Here is a 10,074-nt window from a genome sequence, read left to right on the forward strand (position 1 = left end):
CTGGAAAACGTGGTGGCTGCTTTACCGATGCGTTTGTTTAGCTCGGTATCAAGAGAAAGCGTGTCGGAGATCGTTGAGCCAAGGTACACAAAGTCATGGACAACCTCCAGTTTGTGCGCAGAGATTGTAATGCAGGGAGGTGAGTCCACATCCTGAACCATGACCTGTGTTTTCTTCAGGCTGATTGTTAGTCCAAAGTCTTGGGAGGCCTTGCTAAAACAATCCAGGAGCTGCTAAAGATCTTTGATAGAGTGGGCGGTGACAGCTGCATCGTCGGCAAAGAGAAAGTCACACAGACATTTCAGCTGGACTTTGCTCAGTCTGGAGAGTTTGAAGAGCTTTCCGTCTGATCTGGTCCGGAGATGGATGCCTTCTGTTGCAGTTCCAAAGGCCTGCTTCAGCAGAATAGTGAAGAAAATCCCAAACAAGGTCGGCACAAGAACACAGCCCTGCTTCACTCCACCTCAGATGGCAAAGGGGTCTGATGTGGAGCCGTCAAAGACTACAGTGCCCTTCATGTCCTTGTGGAAAGACCTGATGATGCTGAGGAGCCTGGGTGGACATCCAATCTTGGGGAGAATCTTGAAGAGGCCATCCCTGCTGACCAGGTCGAAAGCCTTTGTGAGATCTATGAAGACTATAAAGAGTGGCTGTCATTGTTCCCTGCATTTCTCCTGCAGTTGTCTAAGGGAGAATACCATATCAGTGGTGGACCTGTTGGCTCGGAATCTGCACTGAGATTCTGGATAGACGCTCTGCCTTCATATACAAGTTTCTATGGTAAGTACATAAGAACAGCCCGTCTGAATCTAGTCCAGCTTCCTGTATCTCACAGTGGCCCAGCAAATGCTCCAGGGAACACACCAGATAACAAGAGACCTCATCCTGGTGCCCTCCCTTGCATTGGCATTCTGACTTGGCCCATTTCTAAAATCAGAAGGTTGCACATATACATCATGGCTTGTAATCCATAATGGATTTTTTCTCCAGAAACTTGTCCAATCCCCTTTTAAAGGCATCCAGGCCAGATGCCATCACCATGTCCTGTGGCAAGGAGTTCCACAGACCAACGACACGCTGAGTAAAGAAATATTTTCTTCTCTGTCTAACTCTCCCAACAGTCAACTTTCGTGGATGTCCCCTGGTTGTGGTGCTATGCAAGAGGGAAAAGAGCGTTTCTCTATTCAGTCTGTCCGTCCCTGCATGATTTTGTATGTTTCAGTCATGTCCCCCCTCACGTGCCTCTTTTCTAGCCTGAAGAAGCCCAAACGCCGTAGCCTTTCCTCATAAGGAAAGTGCCCCAGCCCAGGAATCCTCTTGGTCGCTCTCTTTTGCACCTTTTTCATTTCCACTATGTCCATTTGAGATTTTTTTTTGTGAAGAAAAACTCACAAGTTTTGTGAGACAAAAAAACCACAATTTTTGTGAGGTAAAAAGCCTCAATGTTTTTTTGTGAGGAAAAACTCACAACTTTTGTGAGATTAAAAAAGCACAATTTCTGTGAGGTAAAAAGCCTCAATGTTTTTTTGTGAGGAAAAACTCACAACTTTTGTGAGATTAAAAAAGCACAATTTCTGTGAGGTAAAAAGCCTCAATATTTTTTGTGAGGAAAAACTCACAAGTTTTGTGAGATAAAAAAACCACAATTTTTGTGAGGTAAAAAGCCTCAATGTTTTTTTGTGAGGAAAATCTCACAACTTTTGTGAGATTAAAAAAGCACAATTTCTGTGATGTAAAAAGCCTCAATATTTTTTGTGAGGAAAAACTCACAAGTTTTGTGAGATAAAAAAACCACAATTTCTGTGAGGTAAAAAGCCTCAATGTTTTTTTGTGAGGAAAAACTCACAACTTTTAATGGTTGGCAGCCTTAAAAAAGCACAATTTCTGTGAGGTAAAAAGCCTCAATGTTTTTTTGTGAGGAAAAACTCACAACTTTTAATGGTTGGCAGCCTTAAAAAAGCACAATTTCTGTGAGGTAAAAAGCCTCAATGTTTTTTGGGAGGAAAAACTCACAACTTTTGTGATGTAATAAAACCACCATTTTTGTGAAGTAAAAACACACAACTACTTTCTTTGGCGAGGTAGCGTGTCTCGCCCCAAAGGCTGCTGGGCGGCTCTGCAGCCTCTGGGTAAACTGTGCAGCCATCTGAACGTTGAGGACGCGCGTTGTTCAGCCCCGTGGCAGCAGTCACTGCCCCCCATCTGCGCGCCCAACGGCTCTCTCCGGAGGCCGCGCGCACTGCGGCCGCGCCCCTTGTTCCCGCAGAGCGTCAACACTGGCAGCAGCGGCGGCCGCGTGAGCCTCTCCACACGTGTACTCGCTGCCTGAGTAGCCGGCCGCGCGAGCCAATCGGGAGAGGGCTTGGGGGGCTCGCCCAATGAGCGAGCAGCAGGGGTGCGGCCGAGGCACGCGGCCTCTTGCATGCTGCCGCGCCGCGGCCCAATCAGAGGAGGGAGGAGGGCTCGCTGCAAGAACCGGGTTGCGCCCTAGCTCGTATTTACGCGGCTCCTAGCCGTCTGCGGCGCTGGCCGGCCAATGAGACGAGGGGCAGGGGACGGCGGCAGGGAAGCGGAGACCAATGGCAGACGAGATTAGGCGGGGAGAAGAGCTACGGCGGCCTCCATTGGTGGGATGCGGGAGGGGGCGTGGCCGGCTGGCGGCTCACGCGGCTGGGTGCATGGTGCTGAAGGCTTCGCGCACGGTCCCGGTTGAGTGCAGGCGCGGGGGTCCTCGAGAGCTTGGCGCAGAGACCGACTGGCCAGGTGGAGGTGAGGAGAGGCAGAGCAGGGCGGGCGTGGTTGGGGAGGGGGCGACCTAGGGGCGGTGGGGCAGAAGGCGGGGCATGGGAGCCTGGGCCGGGGAGGCAGAAGGGCTTGGGGCGTGGAGGGCAAAGGCTTGAGGGGGCAGGCTGGGGACGGCCACTGGGGGCAGGCTGGGGACGCTCGGGTGCTGCTGGTGGGGCAGGCGGAGGTTTTGAGAAGGGGCAGGGGGTGAACATAGGATGGGGGAGCAGCTGTGCGGGAGCTGTCTGTTGAGGGATGGAAAGGAGTTGGGGGCAGAAGGGGGTGATAGTGGGACCTGACTGGAGGGCCGGAAGGAAAAGTTCAGGGGGGCAGAAGGGGGTTTAGTCAGAGCTAAGAGTTGGGGGTGCAGTCGGGGTGCCCAGGCATCCTCTTGTGCCAGGACGTGTCCTCCTCTTTAGCCTCCTCTGGAAAAGAACTTCAGTGCCCACCTTTTCCCTGTGAGTGACCCCTGCACCTGCTGGCAGCAAAGAGCCTTCTTGGGATTAATATATGAATTCCCCCCCCCGCCAGGAATGGTTTGGAAGGGAGGGGCCGCTTGCCCCCCCCCCCGCCAGACTGGGTGCTCTGCCCCGCCTCCAGCTACGCCATTGTAAATGACAGTAATAAATTAGACGTCATGCATTTTAAAATCTAATAATGAGTAACAGTGTTTAAATTAACCATGTGGAATCCTTATACTAGTGTTTGTAGCTTTTATGTTGTCCTGTCCTACATTTTTCTTGTCTGCCCTACATTTTGGGGGGGCCTTGTCCTCTTTTGGGGTTATGAGAGCTGGTAGCCCTGGACACAGGGGGAGGGTAATCTGGGAGGGTTGGAGGATGAGGAGCAGAAGGGTCTGAAAGCAGAGGGAGGATGACTGGGGAGTAAAACAGAGTCCATGGATCTGAGGCGGGGTGGGGGGAACTGGTGTGAATGCAGAGATGGGACAGGGAACAGAATATAGGTGGGGATCTGAGGTGGCAACATAAGGAATTGATACTGAGCAGTCAGAGAGATGAAGGATTGGGGGGCAGAGTTGAAATAAAGAGAGCCAAGGGATGCAGGGAGCCCTGTTTTGCATGGAGGTCTGTGTCTTCTTTCAAGTGTATGTCAAATCAATGCTGTGACAAGATGTAGTTAATTTCTGAGAGTGCCTTTGTGTACTGTTTCAATCTGGGCAGTTTGGTTTCATTAAACTTTTAATTTATATTTAAGCGAATATAAATTGTTTAAAAATCTTTTCCATTTTTTTTTTCCATTTCCATTTCACAAATCTTTCTAAGATTATGATTGTCAAAGAGAGAACTGTGGTTGGGTGGGATGGATTGGAGAATGGGGAAGGGGGTCTGGCTTGAAAGAGACACTGAAGGTGGGGTGTGCTTGGGTGATTCAGGGGAAGGAGGCATTAGAAGTCATCATAAGGACCTTGGTGGGAAAAGAAATAAAACAGGAGAAACTGGGGGAGGAGCTAGTGGAAGAAACTTGGGCAAGGAAGGACTCTGTGTGTGTGTGTGTGTGTGTGTGTGTGTGTGGTGGGAAGTGTTGCTGAGAGCAGGTAGGTGAATGGGCATTCAGTTAGAGGCATCTCTAAGTTTGCAGGTAGAGAAAGAAATAGTAGCCAAGGCAAGGAAGGAAGTACCTGGAGACAGATGTTGGTGCGGAGCTTAAATTGTTGACTCAAGAACATGGTATATGTAGGAGATAGAATGGACTTGAAGGTTTGCCTGGGGGAAATGGGGCAAGCATTGAGCAAGAGGCAAGGAGCAAGAGGTTGAGCATCCTCTGCCTGCAAAGGGCTTGCATGTTCCTCTCTGAATCCTGCCTTAGTAACTTCTTTAGCTTGCTGCTTTGTTTTCTTAAACTTCTAGAAAGAACTAGAAGTCTTTCCTGTTGCTCCAAGATGCAGAAGGCGTTGTGAGCAAACTGACTGACGTGGAGCGATTCTTATGAGCGATTGTAATTCTAATGCTTTCTCCGCGTTCCTGTTGTCTGTTTTGTTTAAGTTTCTCTGAATCCTGGGAAATGGCTTTATCTATAGCTGGGCAGGCAGCCATGCCTACGTGCATCTTTTGTAAAAAAAGCCACGATTAGGTAACGCCAGAGCGCATCTAGTGCTACACAATTCTTCAGCGACAGTTATGTAATAAGTGCTGGGAGAAGAGATGGAAAGAGACACTGCCTGCTGCTTGGGGTTTGTACTCATGTAATGTTCCATGGGAGAGTGACTCATATCATCAGGCTTCACCTGTGGTTCTGTACAGTGGTAATGTTTCCCTGACTGAGCAGGAACATGAAGAAGCGTGGGGGGGGGGACAGGGAAGAGAAGAGGAAATGGTGTTGAACATTTGGGCAGGTGTCTTGAAAGTGCTGTGACTAACTAGTTACATTGTAATGACAATGAGCTTTTGGTTTGGCATTTAACTTTTCTAACTAATGCATAAGTACAAAATATAACAACAAAAACTTTTCAAAGGTAAAATCCAGTACATGAAGGTGTTCAAGAAGAAAATGGAACTAAACCTAATAACAGAAAAGGGAAGAAACAAGATTGATCTCTTGTTGAATAATCAAACATTCTTCCATAAAATATTTATTTATAGTTTTATATACTGTTTTTGTCAGCTTCAAGAGGGTTTACATAGGCATAGTCATAGAAACCTCCATTTCCCCAGAATTTCCCTTAATAGTGTAGTCATTAATTAGATAAACTAAAATCTGCACTTGTTGCAGTCAGAGCCATTTTAAGCATTAAAGCCTAGTTGCACATCTCCATGTCACTTTTCGTCCTTCTTAAAACAATACTTGTGTTTATCCCACTTTTACATGGAGGTCCCCAGTGGCCTTCCCTCCAAGTGGCTGATCAGAGTCATACCTTCTTAGTTTTAGCAGCGCTGGCTCCCCAGATGTTCTCAGTAGGTTGAGTGAGCCAAAACCCATGACATCTTCTTGGTCTCCAGTCATGCTTGCTCTTGTTCCATCCTGCAGTCACATCTTTCTTTCTTTTTTTAAAAAAAATTCATGTTTAGCCCAGGAGAGTGGTAGGTAGGAAGAAGACCATCAAAAGGCAAAGCAAAATCCCAGCAACAATCTCTGTCCCTCCAGAGCCCTGTGGGAATGATTGCAATGTCGGCTGCTCCCTGTCTAAGTCCTCAGATGGTTGACCTTCAGTGGTTTCTTTCTGCTCAGAAGTATGTAAGGCACTTTACTGGCGAAAGGGTGGGTGGTTGAACAATCCCTTTCCTTCTCCATGGACCACTCGGAAATGCTTCCTGAAGTGAGGCCGGGAGCAGAAAGTACCTCCTCTTGTGTGAATGAAATCTTTCTCTGCTCAGATGCCTTCTCATGTTCGCACGTTCTGATGAAAAGCTTGGCTTCGGAAGCAGACCATTGCTTTCCTTTTCTGACAACACCTTTTGCATCAAATTTCCCTCCCCGCCTAGTTATCTTCCTACCAGTTAATTGGTCAACGCACCAGTGTATGTATTTCTCATCTGAAGATCATTGGTGTGTTGTTCTTGGAAATGTCCAGCAGGATTGTGGTGGCCGAGTGCCCTCATTTAAAGGAAGAACACTTAAAAGGGAAAAATCTCTCGGTTCTACTTTGAAAGTGATTGGAACTTCTAGCTACTGGTGATGATTGTAGTTTTTTCCAAGCAGAAGACTAATGAATGTCAGCATGGAAGCTTTCTATATTCTTCAAAAGCTCTGACCCCCGGCCCCCCTTGGAAGGGGAGATTATTTTGTCTTTGGATGACCCAGAAATCCAGTCAGATAGAGTTGAGAGATCAGACAAGTGTGGTGGTACGTGATGTGCTGCTGGGACAGGCAGATGGTGGGACAAAATGTGCCACTAGCAAAGAATAGCTGGAGTGAAGCTTAATTCTTGACAGAGACGAGCAGAGAGCAAATAGCGGCAAGATTATCACTGAGAACATCTGAGTCCCTGGCATTCCAGCAGGTCAGTGTCCCTGTTGTGGGAACGTTTATAATTAACAGTCACCAGTGCCAGAATTAAACATCTTCAAGCTCTACTCCTAAAGAAAGAGTTACTGACGTCCTGGAATAAAAACAGATTTGCTGTTTTTGCAGGCAATCTACTCCTCAAGGAATGACCCTTTGAAGGTACTTGCTGCCTCTCTTACCTTGGTAACCTGCAACTGAAGTTGAGAGTTAGGGTGGAGGAGAGCTGAAGATCCCATCTAGGACGAAATTGGCAGTGAGAGTCCTTGGGGGGGGGGGGTCTTCATAAAAATCAAGGGAACACTTGGACTGGGTGAGTGGGGCAGCCTCATTCATGGACCAAGCAAGCATAACTGAGCATAACTGAGAGCTGAAGCACCTCCCACCACTTATCCCCCTCCTCCTGCAGACCTCCAGCCTATTCAGGCTTTGTTTAGGAAACCAGAGGAGGAGTCTTGTCTGCTGGGGGGAAAAAAACAAACCCTGATCTGGATGATCAGATTGTCAGGAAGCGGGTGGTACTTTATATGGAGGAAGGTGGATAGGATTACATCTGCTGTTGCTAAATGTGGTGGTCTGCAGTTGGAGCAATCCTGGCAGCATCGTGGAAGAATCATCATCTCTCTTCCTCCCCCACTTTAGCGGCTCTGCAGCACCAACAAATCATAGTAGAAGTACAGTCGGGAAAAGGTGATTGGGGAGCCTGGGTAGCAGCACCTCTGCTTCTGGGTGCTAATGACTATGCTGAGAGTGTCCCAGGGCGTGTCTCTCTGGAGTGCCAGTCCACGTGCAGAGCCTGGTTTCCCAGCCTCTCTGCTGTGTGCCACTTCCCCTCTGAGGCACTGCCCCAGTTACAGTCGACTGTTCTAGGACAGAATGTTCTGCGGAAATGTGTATGTGGGCGAGGCGCTCTTGCAGAAGTAAGCTGGCTGCAGCCAGGCAGAAAGGCTTGGCCGGGTGATGCTGGTGCATCCAATAGGGGGCATTGTCACCTCAAAACTAGAGCAGCCGCAGAAGCACAACACTGAAACAGAGGAGATGGAGGTTACTGCTTGGAAGACATAGGATATGCAGTCAGTCTGAAGTCAAGGGGTGCTGACGGGGCTTGTGTCTTTTCATTCACTGGTGGAGTCTGCATCAAAGAGCTGTCTTGTAGGGTTTTGCCAGCATGAGGTTGTCAAGAGCCAGTTTTTGTGTGATACTCCAGTAGATCAGTTTGTCCCAGTGCGAGGTCAAGAATTAATTAACCCATTAACAGCTGGGTGAGCTAGACAGCCGTCCCACATGAGAAGATCCTGGATTCAAACCTACAGTGTTCTGGAGTTAGGTCACTATCGACTCCCAGAGCTTTTCAACTTATCTGGACATCTCTCACCCCTCATTTGTTTGCTTACTACGAGTTTTCTCTTCGTATGCCAGCAGTGTGACCCTGGAGGCAGCTGACAGACACATTTCAGCATACGCAGTACTGTGGAACAACAATAAAAAATGGTATATATGTTTTGATGCTTTGGTATTGCATGTTCTGTCTGTCCTACCATGCCAGCCAGGTGTGAATCCTGTTGCTCAAGAGTTTCTAGCCATCTCTTGGTGATGGTTTGCAGGCACCAGTTCAGATCTGTATGAAAAAGGGAGGAGGGATATGTTCACCCACCCACCCCCCAAATGCAGTGCAGATATTTTGGAATGTCTCCCTCCTTGTCCGAAGGCAGAGTCCCCACCAGCTCCCTGGCTTCTCTGATTCACTGGAAATGTTTTTCTCTATCTCTGTTCTTTGCTGTGTAACTGCTTCATTATTTTGTTCTTTGTTTGAAGAACAAATTAACATATTGCCGGAGGAGGGAGGGAGAGTGGGAGGAGTTGGCAGTCTCTTGAACTCTCAGAGGGAACCAGAAGAACACAATGTTCCAGCCAGCCTGCTCTGCCCCCCCCCCCTGCTTCTGCAATGTGCAGTATGGAAATAACCCTTGGCAATGCATCAGGCAGGCAGGGAGGAGTGTCTGGTTGGGTCCTCTCTCCCCAGTTACTGCTGGGCCCGCCCAGCTGCTGAGTGGTGTTGAGCAAGGCGGTTCAGCTGCGTGTGTTTGTCTCCGTGAGCTCGCCTGGGAAGTGTTACATAACACCTATGAACGGGGAAAGGACGCAGCAGCAGCCACAGCAGCCTGATCAGATGACCTGGTTATGGAAAGAATTTGGCCCACACTTGCTGGACAGGAGCGCTTGCTCTGATTATGCCTGACAGCCTGCCAGGACAGAGGCAGCAGGGGAGGAGACTGAGGGCTAGCTGGCAGAAGATGCACCACGGAGGGGAAGAGCTCAGTGCACACTAATGATGGTGGAGGGTCCAGGAGCCCATGGCATTGTCTCTGCTGAGATGGGGGAGGAAATGTTAGTGTTACCAAGAGCGGAGTAGGGTGGATACCAAGAGTGGTCTACAGAACAAATAAACAGTCTTCAGGAGCTGGGACTGGCCCCAGTGCTGAGTCGAGCATGGAGTGGGGTGGGTTAAAGGCAGGAGTATTCTCCATTAATTTGTGCTCTAATTCTCTTCTGCTGCAAATAAAGAGTTCTAAGAAGCCACTTGCTGACTTCCTTGCTGTCTTCTTTTCTGGCAGACTAAAAAGCTTTTTCCTGGACTCCCTCGTGCAAGGAACATGTGGCTGTGCCATCAGCGGTCCTTGGAACCTGTGTGTGTGTGTGTGGCAGCATTCTTCCCATCCCCCACAAAATTTCTTATTTTACTGAAAAATGTAAAAAATTACATACATCTGAAAAACCTTTTGGGGGTCAAAAATGTGGATTCCTGTTCGCATGCTGGCTGGAGAGAGCCCTCAAGGTGAAGAATTATCAGTACCAAGGTGAATGGTAACACATAGTTCCTTCAGGTGACAGTAAGACAAGGGCAGGCTGATGTTCCCACAGTGGTCCCCTCAGCCTTTGCTTTTCTCAGCCAAGTAATATACTTGCCTTTTAATTTATGGCTCTGTGGGAAGGCTCTCCTTCTTGCCAGAGAGGGGAGATGTTAGGTCCCCTGCCCAGTGCTCATGGTTGCACGCTAAAGGACCAGTGGAGAGTCCAGTCTTGGAAGGTGCTTTGCTGCTTGGGCGTAGGTGGTAAGAGAATAGAGCTGGAAAAACATTAGGAGTCCTACTGTTCAGGATGATAAAGGTGCCTACAATGGAAGGGAGAGAGCTTTTGTTAGGAGAGCACAAAAGTGCATGTTTATCAAAAGAGGGAGAACTGAGGCCAATGGAGGCAGTTTTACTCCCTGAATGTGTGTTGACGCAAGCGTTGGTAATTTGGGTTAGCTAGACAAAGGCAGGCGGAAAG

General features: G+C 48.5%; 1 long non-coding RNA gene across 1 annotated transcript; it reads right to left on the bottom strand.

Moving 5' to 3' along the window:
* Positions 1 to 5,358: 5,358 nt before the first annotated feature.
* Positions 5,359 to 7,077, bottom strand: LOC136651702 (uncharacterized). The gene is made up of 2 exons (XR_010794535.1): positions 6,927 to 7,077; positions 5,359 to 6,841 (listed from the first exon to the last, which is right to left on the bottom strand). It is a non-coding gene; the product is annotated as an uncharacterized lncRNA (long non-coding RNA).
* Between the last annotated feature and the right edge of the window lie 2,997 nt (positions 7,078 to 10,074).

Source organism: Tiliqua scincoides, chromosome 5 (genome assembly GCF_035046505.1).
Source record: "Tiliqua scincoides isolate rTilSci1 chromosome 5, rTilSci1.hap2, whole genome shotgun sequence".
Taxonomy (NCBI): Eukaryota; Metazoa; Chordata; class Lepidosauria; order Squamata; family Scincidae; genus Tiliqua; species Tiliqua scincoides.